This window comes from Eptatretus burgeri, chromosome 2, assembly GCF_056783735.1.
Source record: "Eptatretus burgeri isolate ZD-2024b chromosome 2, Ebu_testis_v1, whole genome shotgun sequence".
NCBI classification, from domain to species: domain Eukaryota; kingdom Metazoa; phylum Chordata; class Myxini; order Myxiniformes; family Myxinidae; genus Eptatretus; species Eptatretus burgeri.
This window is the reverse complement of record NC_140962.1, coordinates 6,242,250-6,254,781: the sequence shown is the minus strand read 5'-3', so window position 1 is coordinate 6,254,781 and position 12,532 is coordinate 6,242,250. Positions and strand designations below refer to the sequence as shown.

Here is a 12,532-nt window from a genome sequence, read left to right as displayed (position 1 = left end):
CCAATAGCCAAGGAGACTGCTTAGGCAGTACCAACGCTCTTTACAGAGTATGGTCCCAATGGATGGTACTGTACTGGTACTTCCAAGAGTTGTACGTTCAAAACATTATTGTTCATGAAGGGTCGTAAAACAACGTTTTTCATCACGATCAATATGGACGCACCAGTGAAGCGTTGATCACACACCCGTAAAACGAAGATTGAGATTAAGTCGCGTTTTAAAACTCTTGTGAGAACCAGTAACAGACGTGCTATAAATTTGGACTTTGACGTGAATGGTGAAGAATGAGGAAATAATTGTTCAGAGTGCGAAACGTTTGAAGAAGATGGAGCTTTTTCGGCAGACATGGAAAACGAATTTGTTGTGGAGTTTAACCAGATATGTGCTCGAGGACTTAAAGTGTATTGAGTATTTGTTTCTGAGGTATGGACTTAAATTTTAATGATGTAAAAACTGACATCGAAGCAGCCGTTCTGAAGAACATTTACCATTATAAGCACAGGTCATGGCTTTTTGAATATGTACAAGTGTTATGTGTTCCACTAAATATTCCACTAAATATGTATATGTGTTCCACTAAATCAAAAAATAGGCGCACACACACACTTATCTAGATTCTACTGTATTCGGAGAAATAAAAGACAGTGAGTTTCATTATTTATTTATTTTTTGATTTATGATTTTTAGCTCGCCTGTTCAAAGAACAGAGAGCTCTCGCGATATCCCCGGCATGATCGTGAGCATGAGCGTGAAAATGTTAAAGTTTTTGGTGCAAGTTATTTCCTTTCTAATGTTTTTATCTACCACACTATTTTTTACTGATTACAATATACAAATACATATATTGCTTTAAAATTATTTGGATCAGACTTCACTGCAATGCTTTATAAAAAATATTATTAGACTCGTCTTTTAAAAATGATAAATGTATTGTTACGGCTGTGGAAATTCGCATTACACCATGAAGGGCCCGTAGGTGAGAAATCTCTAAGTACATGTGTATTTAGCCCCAAATCCGTTGTCTAGAGGGAATTTATGTGATTCATTCGGGCTGCAACGCTTTGAGATAGCCGTTTTTCTGTTCTATCTTTATTTTGAACCAACCACGTCTCAACCGCCATCACACAACAACCACCTTAACCACCACGCCAGCCATCGTCGCCAACTACAACCACGCCAACTACAACACCACCCTCACCTCTCTCCTTCTACGGCCTTTCCCGCACCACCTGTGAACACTGAGCATCGGGCTGTCTTGGGCTCGTTCAGCGGTACGCACCGAGCCGCAAGCGCAAATAGTGGCCTTTCCGAGGGAGAATTCGGATCGAGAACGCTACACGCCCACTTCTGATCCGCCCAATTAGCAAGTGCGGAGCAGCTTGGCCCCGCCTCCAGGCGTGTCTGTGTGAAATCGATATATGCAAATTCTAGGATCAGGGGAGGTTCACACCCACTTTTCCTCCGTCCAATTGGCGAGCGTGGCTCTGCCCCCGAGGTCATCCTGATCCGGATATTTGCATATTGTTTTCTCCTGCCGGCCTATAAAACGGCGAGCGCAAGGTGAATCATGGCAGTGTGGCAGTAGCAGTGTGTGTCGGCAGGGCAGAGTGAGTCGAGTCATCGGTTTGGCAGAGAGTGGAGTCGGGTGGCGAAGTCATCAGTGTGGCATCGAGTTGGGTTCTGCAGTCGGCTGAGGAGAGTTGCGGGAAGAGGCAAAGGAGCTCGGGTCCGAGGCGAGAAGGTCGGCGACGAGGTCGCGGTGTGAGATCGCTCGTCGCGGGACCCAAGCCAGCCAGCCATTCTCCTCCCCCAGGGCATCAACAATTCCCCCTTTCCCCCGTGCTGAGATAGTGCAAAAAGGGGGCCCCGTTCCCACCCCACTCCAAACGTCGTGCCAAGGAGCACGGAGTCGGGGCACAGCCACGCGGCCACATCTGCGGCTCGTCCGCCAACGCATCACGAGGACGCGGGTAGGACCCCCCCGGTCTCGTGGACCTGGCCGCTCCTCCAGGTCACGCACACATATTGGCCTCCAGGCCTGTCTGCCCCCTTGTCTATGAGGGTGGCTTCTTTCCTTTGTTTTTGAGTAAATGTGTGTTGGTGCCGTCTGTAAGGTAGAACTTTATAAGTGTTGCCGTGTGTGCGCGTAGTCGGTAGTAACTCTGCGTCATTGTTTCTTTTGTTTTAACTGCTATATGTGCATTTTGACTGTTTGGCTGTATATGTGTGCTTTCCGTGTGTCGCGTAATAAATGTGCATTGTGTGAACTGTTTTCCCATTTCGCTTCGTCTTTTCTTTATTGACCCTCCATCCTGCTTCACGTAAAGGGTTCGTAGTGGGCTTAATACACCTGGTAATTAATCTGAACCGTCCAGGTCGGCGATAACACCGCTCGGTTATCCCGATAGTACGGAACGGGCCGCCCAAGCGGCTCGTGTCCGGAGTCGACCTGCGGCGAGGTACGATCGCCCGGTTTACCATCCGCGTGGGTACTTAGGTAGGTAGAGTTTGGCGAACAACCCTATCCTACGCGGGTGGCTGATTGGCACGATTGTGGTGAGGTCGAAAGGCCCACCCGTGGCTGTCTCCGGGCGATAGTTCCCAGAGGGTCACGACTGAATTGTCCGTCCGGTGGGCGACGTGCCACGATCCGAGTTACGTGGCCGTCCGCACGCCGGTGGGCGCAAATTCGCAACAGTATAAACAGGCGAGCATTGGGTGGTTTTGACACCAACTCTCTGGTTATACAGTTGCTGTGGGCAGCTTTTATTTGTCATACCCATCAGCATGGCACGGTTTATTTGTTTGAGTGAATCGGGTCGATGCTTTCTTTACAGTGTGGTGTCTGGTCCGTACACTTTACACATGCAACGATCTCTTTCCAAATTATTTGGATGTTTGTCCGGTGTGCTCAGCACAGCTTGGTATTTTATGATGTTTGTTGTTCTTTCGAGGATGCCTTTAAGCATGCATTGGCTGTCTGTCCCATCTTCGCATGCTGTATTCTAGTTACTTCCACCACCGAAGTTGGACACACATTATGTTTTCACCCCTGTCTGTTTGTTTGTCTGCTTGTCTACCTGTTTGTGAGCAGGATATCTCAAAAAGTAATGGACGGATTCAGCCGACATTTGGTGGACAGGTTGAGTGTGTGGCAGTGACAAATTGATGATATTTTGGTGAAGATCTGAATCTGGATCCGATAAATTTTTTCAGCGATTTCACCATTAATTGACAGAGCTAAAATTATATGCTTGTATAACACGGTATCTCAAAGTTATGGACGGATTCAGATGACATTTGGTGGATAGGTGGGGTGTGTGACAATGTGGTGGTTGTCACCTTTTATGTTTATAATTGTCAGAGGTTACGAGACTTGTCTTGGCTTGAAAAGCATGTCTTTAATCCACGTAAAAACTGAAAAGGAAAAATACAGCCATCCATTACATGCCGCTACTTTATGGTGGCACAACGAACTTGCTCCATGCTTTACACAAAACCTACTGTGATACATTTTGCATCGGAATGATGCAATAATTTGCTTCAAGTTATTTCAAGAGTTTCAACAATAAATTGAGATTCAGCTTACCTCCATCCAAGGGTCGGGTATTCGAGAAAACATCGAAAATGGAGCCAATCAGTCCTTTCATTCATTGCGTGCAAAACAGTGTGGCGGAAAGAATGCGAATTCGGCATCCGAACACCACAGGAAGTCATAACACAACTTGCGTAAACAGCTCCACACAAGGACAAATTAATTCAATTTTGGTGAAGATCCGGATGCGATAATTTTTTCATTCATTCTTCACCATTGAAAAACAATATAGAGCACGATGTCTCAAGTTGTGGACGAGTTGTGCCAAAACTCGGTGGATGAGTTGCTGAGGTGACAAGAACAAGCCGATTCGATTTTGGTTCAGGTCCGGATGCAGATCCAGCCTATCCATCCATCCATCCGTCAGGGCCATACTCTGTGCAGAGTGTTGGTGCTGCCGAAGCAGTCTCCTGGGCTATTGGGCACAATCCTGGACGGTTCACCATTCCGTCGCAGGATACCAGCAAGCTGGTACTCATTTTGCCGACCTCGGAAGGATGACAGGCTGAGTCAACCCCACCTGGTATTAATTCAATAGCCAAGCAGGATTTGAATTCAGGACCCAAGGATGCCAAGCCCACCACTCTAGCCATTAGGCCAACACCATGCATATCCAGCCCATCAGTAGGATACAAAATATAAACTGTTCAGCCTGGCGGAGGTATGCGCTCTACTGAGTAACATTCTATTGTGTGTACGTGTTGGTGTTGGTCAGCACCCCTGGCCACACCCTCCATTTTGAGTTCCCATAGCTGTCCATTGTGGGGGATCGAATGTGTGAAACAGATTGTGTGCAAAACCTTTCATTTTTTTTGTGTGGTTCCATGCTTGGTTTTGTATAAAATACAGCTAAAAGTCCTTATCAGGAACAAGTCCAGTGAAGTCCTTTGGGTAGGTGATGTTGACACTCCATCTCAATCTATGCATCATGATCATGTGATCCCATGATAAAATTCAATACATGTTGTTGTTTTGTTCATTGGATACCCATATCTTTGTAATTAATGTAACAGTGCACGTCTCCCAATGACTTTCTCCTCTGTGTGATTTATATCCAAAGTCCATCACAACCTCTCACTGACAGTTAAAAAAGAAAAAAAGTACTGTTCTGAATTTGCTGCCCCCCCCCCGCCCCAGCCCCAGTCACGATACTTGATATTAATTTTTTATCCTTTATTTTTTATTTTGTGCAATTTCTGTCATTTTGAACATTTGAACTCCAGTTGGCCACCCTCCCCCTTCCGCTGCAAGCTTCACCGACTCATTTGTAGGCTTTGTGCTTTTGACACTGCAGCTTGAAAGTTCACTGTGCAATGCGGACGTGATCTGCATGCATCTCCATGCCCTTTGTCCTATCTTGCATTTTCAATTCCCACCAATGATTGATCAGAGACGGGATGTGTTTTGCTTGTTTGCTGTTCAGTCCACCCAAGACTATTTTTCTTCCTTTTGGTTTTGTGATTCTGGTTAAATGGTGGTTGTTTCAATTTGCATCATCGTTCTGATACAGCTGCACTTGCATCATCAATGGTTGATACTGCCTGTTGCTCTTCTGTGTGGTTGACTTTTTCCCTTCGTACTAGTTTTCTCAAACCTGGTGTTGGCTTAACAGTTAAGGTGGCTGGCTTAAGATCTTCGGGTCTTGAGCTTGAGCCCGCCTTGCCGTTGAAATACCATCAGGTGGGTTTACTCAGCCTGTCATCCTTCTGAGGTCGGCAAAAATGAGTACCAGCTTCCTGGTACCAGGGTCACTGCATCAGCAGCACAGCCTCACTTCCAGAAATGATGCAACCAGCAGCCAAAGGCTTTGCTGCATACCAAACAACAACTACTTTTCATGAGTGAGCTGCCATTCTTGGCATGTTGCTTGTTTTTAATGCAACGGTTTATGAAATATATATATATATATATATATATATATATATATATATATATATATATATATATATATATATATATATATATATATATATATATTTTCCCATTATTTTACTCATTTAAGTTTTGTCATTGTTTATCCCTCGGAATTTGACATTTGCAAGTTGGTTCCTACTTTGAGCATCGTGAGCTTTTCTTTTCATCGGAGCTTTTGTAAGTTTTTGTTTTTCTTAATAGTGTTGAACTGCAGTGTGAGTGTTTAAGAGTTTTCGTCTATGGAGAGCCGAGACCCTTTTTCTTGGCCAAGAAAAACATTTTCCCAAAATCCAAATTCCATATTTTGTTCTGGGCAGTGTGCAAATATAAACGCAGTATTAATGTTTGGATTATTATTATTATTATTATTATTATTATGAGTTTTGTCTGATAATTATTTGCACAACTGCAATGTATATCGTGTATGTAGTTATTATGGTTGTTAATCGGACTTTGTAGTTCAACTAAAAAGGGAAAGTCTCGGTTTCCAAACATTTTTCAAAAATCGAACTGAAGTATACACCTTTAATGACAGCCTATGGTATGTACACAAATTCTTTGTTGCAGTTTTTGTTTGCTCCATGTTAAGGTAGTACTGTTCTCGTTGTCCAGCCTTGAAAGGGAAAACGTTCCTCGTTCCTTTTATTTTGTTTAGAATTGAACTCCACTTTCTCTCCTTCCTTTCTCAAATAACATCTCTCAATCCTTGCTTTCTCCTATTTCTTTCCCTCCAAACCTCTTCCTCCTTTATGTCTCTCCCTCTTTGGCCTCGTTATTTCCCTCTCGACCTCCCCTCCCCCTGTCCAACACCCTGCTGCTCTTTAGTTCTGTGACTCACTGTCTTTACTTCATGCCCTACTACACTGGACCTCGTTTCAACCATTTCCATTCGTACTGAATAGGAAATGAACAATGGACAGTCATCTCAGCCTTGTCCTCGACCCATCGCTGCATAAACAAACCCTTCTGCTGATCACTTCAAGTCGTTTTATTTTGGCATCACGAAATAGTGTTGGAAATGTATTATGTAAAAGCATCCTTTATAATGTTATTTCAATCAACTTAGCTTATTTTGCATCAATAGCTTCTGGGATTGCAATTCAATGAAGTGACCAACTGCCAGACATTACCAGGTGTTCAAACTCTATTGTGATAAAAACTTTTTAAATGTCTTTAGTCTGCCGGAGCAGTAAAGACTTGAGTTTTGTATATTTACCGTTTGTCTGTCCTACTGGTCAGGCGAGCATTGTACATCAAGATCCTATCCTTTGCTCTCATTCTATGTGCCCTTACTTTTACTTTGGTCTCCTTTTTCTATTTCATATGCCTGGTGTTGGCTTGATGGTTAGAGTGGCGGGCTTTTGGATCCTTGGGTCCTGAGTTCAAATCACGCTCAGCTGTTGAATTAATACCGGGTGGGGTTAACTCGACCTGTCATCCGTCCAAGGTCGGCAAAACGAGTGCCAGCATGCTGGTATACTGTGTCGGAGTGGCGACCCGTCCAGGATTGTGCCCAATTGCCAAGGAGACTAATTAAGCAGCACCAACGCTCTGCACAGAGTATGGTCCCAATCTCCTCCTCCTCTATTTCATAGAAAAAAGTTGGTGCAGGTTGACTGTGTGTAAAAACTACAGAGCCTTTTAAAATATAATATTGCTTATTACCTCCACCACCAAAGGTAAAGGAGGTTATGTTTTCACCCCTCTCTGTCTGTTTCTGTCTGTTTGTGATATCTCCAAAAGTTGTGGACAGATTCAGATGAAATTTAGTGGGCAGGTTCAGTGTGTGACAAGAACGAACTGATTAGATTTTGGGTAAGATCCGGATTCCGATCCGAATACCAGAATTTTTTAAAGTGAATCTTCACCTTTGAGAGATAGGGCCAAAAACGATATAGAGAACGATATTTCAAAAAGTTGTGGACGGATTCAGCCGAAACTTGGTGGACATGTTGGGTGTTTGACAAGGAAGAATTGATTCATTTTTGGTGAAGATCCGAATCTTGATCAGAAAAGTTTTTTTTTTCAATGATTCTTCACCATTGAGAGATCGGGCTAAACTAGTACCGAGCACGATATCTCAAAAAGTTGTGAACGGATGAAACTAGGTGGACAGGTTAGGTGTGTGACCACGAGGAATTGATTCAATTTTGGTGAAGATCTAAATCTGCATCTGGATACGAGAATTATTAAATTTTTTAGTGATTCGTCACCATTGAGAGATAGGACCACAAACGACACATAGAATGATATTTTAAAAATGTATTGGGATCAGGCATTACGTGGTGGAGGTATGCACTCGTGGATTTCGTGGATCAGGCATTACATGGTGGAGGTATGCACTCATGGATCTCATGGATCTCGTGGATCAGGCATTACGTGGTGGAGGTATGCACTCTACTGAGTGCCCTTCTAGTTATTGTTTTTTGTTTTTTTCTTCTTCGTTGCAGTTCAAAAGGACAAGTTGTGTCTTCATTTGGGATCTTTACCATTATAAATGTATACTTGTGATATTGTTGTGGGCTGGGGTTCGGTGTGGATAAACGACCACTCGGTGGAGCAGTAGAGCCGTCTCCCGCTGAACACCCGTAATTAAAATGTCGTCACCCCGGATAACTCCGGAGTCGACGGGCCACTTAAAGGACCCTGATCGCCAATTCTCCGACTGCGTGGGGTAGGGTCAATAGCCAAATTTCAATATACCAAAGTACCCACGTCGTCAAATTACAGGGGAAATCACACCCTCGGCCAACTCTGTCCGAACCGAGTCGCAGGTACCGACTTGGATCCGGCGTAACCGAGCAGAGTTACCAGAGCCGCGTCGGTCCCAATGACAACTTATGGCACCAACGGCCTTACTATTTCTCAAGCACGAACCATGCTCGGCCAATGAAAAAAAACACGGACGAACTGGAATATTTAACACGGGGGTTTATTTACAAACAATAACCGGGGAGGGGAGCACACAAAGCAGAGTTATCACGAATAAAAGAAATACAATTTACAAGGAACGGAAAGCACTTAACAGTTTCTACTTACAGGAAAACACACACACACACACACACACACACACACACACACACACACACACACACACACACACACACACACACACACGTCTATTTTCGGTCCTCAGTCCAGGAGAGAAAAGCGAGCTGGGGGACCAGAGCCTGGCTGGGGTACCTTCCCGCCTCGTGCCATCACACCGACTCCAAACCACCACGGTGGGTCTCGAACCCACGACCCAAAGTCCATGGCCCACGATCGAGACCAAGCCACCACGACCGCAGATTGCTTGAACCACGACCACCACTGTTCAGTCACCATCACCACGGTGAGCCACCGCAAAGGACCACAGACCGCTCGAACCACGACCACCACTGTCTGCCGTCCTCTCGTTTTTACCACCACTCTCTTGAGGTCCGAGCGATTTCTTCTTTTGCCACTCTACTCCCGATTGGACGGTGCGTCTCGGGTGATGTGTCGAGGCATCTCGCAGGCCCGCCCCCCGAAGAGTTTCCGTAGTAGCTTTCGGCACGCTGGCCTCCCATTGGCTGGGGCGCGCGTGCGATGCTCGACCTTGGCTCATTGGGCAGAGGAAACGCTCCATGCCCTTTTTTGGAGCGGGGCTCCGATCTGAGGCGATGGAAGCCCCGCCCACGTCTCTGCTCCATACGCATGCGCGCGAGGAGGGCCGATGGTGGCAGGAGCGAAGGAGGGATGTTGTTGTTGTAGTTGATGTAAAAACCTAACTTAAAAATAACTTGAAGCGCACACACGAAATTCCCATTAGACAGAAGGAGGGATTCTAACTATAAACACATACTTATCGAAATAACTAAGCTTAGGGACTGCTGTCTGTTTGTGTGCAAATGGCTGCCAGATTCGTAGCAATATCATTACAAAATATTGACTTGCCAAAGTATTTATTTGCATTTGCAAGAAAAATATACATATGGGGGGGGGGGGGGATAAAGCACTGGCAGCATTTTTGAGATCATATGAATAACCGAGATAATTATTCATAATTAATTTACCAAAAAGCCCATGTATTGGAAAAGTATTGATGTTTGACAAATTCAGATTTTTTTTTTTAAATCACAAAATGAAGTTGTCTAATTGCATTGTTTTACACCAAAAATCATAGTGACTTGAACGGGAATGCTGTCCACAAATCCTGAGATGTCAGGCTCGAGACCAGTGAATAATGACACACACTGATGTGACAACGGAGTTAATGTCTCAAAAGGTCAACTCGAAAGCATCTCGAAATGCAAAGCCCATCCACGTCCGCTTTGTACTCAAACGAAACCTGACGAAAACGATAGTTAAAATTGTACATTCCACTCTTTATTCTCCACAATGTCATAATATAGGTTAGTTTTATTTTTTATTATCTCTTCTTCTTTCGGCTGCTCCCGTTAGGGGTCGCCACAGCGGATCATCCATATGATCCGCATAGTGATTTGGCACATGTTTTACGCCGGATGCCCTTCCTGACGCAACCCTGGTCGCCTCTTACAACACAGGGATAATTTTATTTTATTTTATTTTTTTATTATATATATTTTATGTTATGGTTGTGGAAATTCACAGAGCACTATATTAGATCAGTTATGTCGATAAGTCTGTGTTCAGATAGATTTCTCCACCGATGTCTAAGGGATTTATTCGTGTAACCGGGCTGTGATCTTTGAGTTAGCCGCTTTTCTTTTACTATCTTTATTTTGGACCAACCGCCATTACTACCACCACAAAGCGCCATCAACCACAACAACCATGATCACCTCAACCACCAACCACAACAACCATGATCACCACAACCACGATCACCTCAACCACCAACCGCAACAACCACGCCACCTCAGCCACACCACCATTACTACCACCACAAAGTGCCAGCCACGCCACGTTAACCACAACCTTCACAACCACACCACCGCATTTCCATCTCAGCAATGGTTACCAGAAGCCTGGTTCGTTGAGGGAAAGCAGGCAGACGACCCTTCCCCTCCTCCCCCGAACAAATGGCGTCTCCGCGGCCAACACGAGAGATTCCACCCTGCGAGTGGAAAAAGACAAATACAGCGGCGAGGGAGCGTCCCCGCGGCCAACACGAGAGATTCCACCCTGCGAGTGGAAAAAGACAAATACAGCGGCGAGGGAGCGTCCCCGATTTGGAGGGAAAACGCTTCCTTCGAGAAGTTTCCCGCGCATGCTGGAAGGAGGGCGGGAGGTGAAAAGGGAGCGGGGCTTGGTGATAGAGGTGGAACGCGAGCGCGGGGGAGCTTGTTCTGAGGAGAATCGCGAGAAGGAGAGGGAGCTTTGTGAGCAGAGGGCTTTTCTGAGCTGAGGCGGATCGAGAGATCGTGAGCGAGGTGGCGCTCCAGATCGAAGGCGCTCTGGCTGGGTCGGTGGTCGTGACGGAGCCACCTTGGATCGTGTGCGAAGCCGGATCGTGGAGGACACGAGCTTGGGGAGCTCACCACACGGTTATGTTTTTCCTTTTTATTTCTTTCTCTGTGTGTGTGTGTGTGTGTGTGTGTGTGTGTGTGTGTGTGCGTGCGTGCGTGCGTGCGTGCGTGCGTGCGTGCGTGCGTGCGTGCGTGCGTGCGTGCGTGCGTGCGTGGCGCCGTCTGTCAGTAAACCCGTATAAGTGCATGTGAATAATAAATAGATACGGCTGCAGGTCTTTCGGCTCATGTGCTGTCCAATCCCCCCATTCATACCTTGCATACTGCTTATATGTTTCTTCATTGCTTGCGTCGTGTGTGGAAATTAATGTGCCTGTCTCAATGTAGCTGGTTGTTGCGTCCTTTTCCTTAATTGAACTGCCATCATTAAGTTCGGAATATTTGCAGGCTTTTTAATAGCCGATAAAGTGATCGGGTCCAACGGGGCTGCGCGATAAATACACCGCTCGGTATCCGCATTATGGAGCGAGCTGCGTACGTGGCTCGTTTCCAAGCAGCTTCCGTTGAGGTACAACCTCTCGGTAGCCTTCGCGCACGAATAATTAGGTAAATCGACAGTTCGGCGATCGGACCCTGTAGCGTGCGGGTAGAGTACTGACAAGGTGTGGTATGCATTAAAAACACACCCGTAGCTGGATTCCGGTGTTTGATCCGGAAGGTTGCGACTGGATTGCTCGTCTGGTGGGCGTACGGCCGCGATTCGGCTAAAAGCGGCTGTCCGCACGCCGGCGGGCGGAAATCAATAACAATATTATACCACAGAACGTATAACGAGGGGTGGGAGAGGGAAGCAGAAAACAGTGGGTAACACAGACATGAGGAGATCTGTGGCAGGGAGAGGGATGGGGTGGGGCACACAGGGTAACCAAGATGGACACTACAGGGATTTTCAGGTCCTTTCATGACAGATTTTCAGGAAGGAAAGCAGGGAATTTGAAGGAGGTGGGTTTGGGGTGGATTAGCATGGGTATAAAAGGTCATTGTTTTGGATGGGGGAAGATAAGAGATGGTGGTGAACAGCTGCTTTGAAGACCTGGTAGGGAGAATGGGATTGAAGAGAGTGGGAGTTTGCTCTAAAGGCAGGAAAAGAGGAATGACAGTGAAGAAGAGCAGTGATTCTTGATTTTGAAATTTTACCAGAAGGGGTTGCTGGCGGACCTTGAGCACCCTGCTGAAATATGGGGGGAGGGGGGCAGATTGCACACAGAGTGGGGGGGATGGGAGAGGGGGGCACAATGCTGGCGAGGAGACTGGAAGACAGAAAGATCACCGACCTTCCCGTGGTAAGAGAGTGAGAGACCCAGACTCAACTTCATCACTGGAGTTACCAATGATCCAAAATGCCTTGGTTTTCATGGCTTGAAGCTGAGAAAGGTGAGAGGCAGGAGCACCAGCCCAGAGGGGAGAGCATTCCTCCATCAGGCTGCTTTGTGCATGGTCAGGAGCTCAGGTGTGCCAAAGAAGGACTTTGCATGATGGAGGATGCCCATTTGGTGACTGGCTTCCAAAAGCTTGAATGGAAGGAGTTCTTCAAGTGGATTGTTGAGAA

General features: G+C 45.9%; 1 protein-coding gene across 3 annotated transcripts in view; it reads left to right on the top strand.

Annotated features, from left to right (window-relative positions):
* Positions 1 to 12,532, top strand: part of LOC147031314 (lethal(2) giant larvae protein homolog 1-like) — a 152,678-nt gene that overhangs the window by 23,552 nt on the left and 116,594 nt on the right. The window lies entirely within an intron of this gene.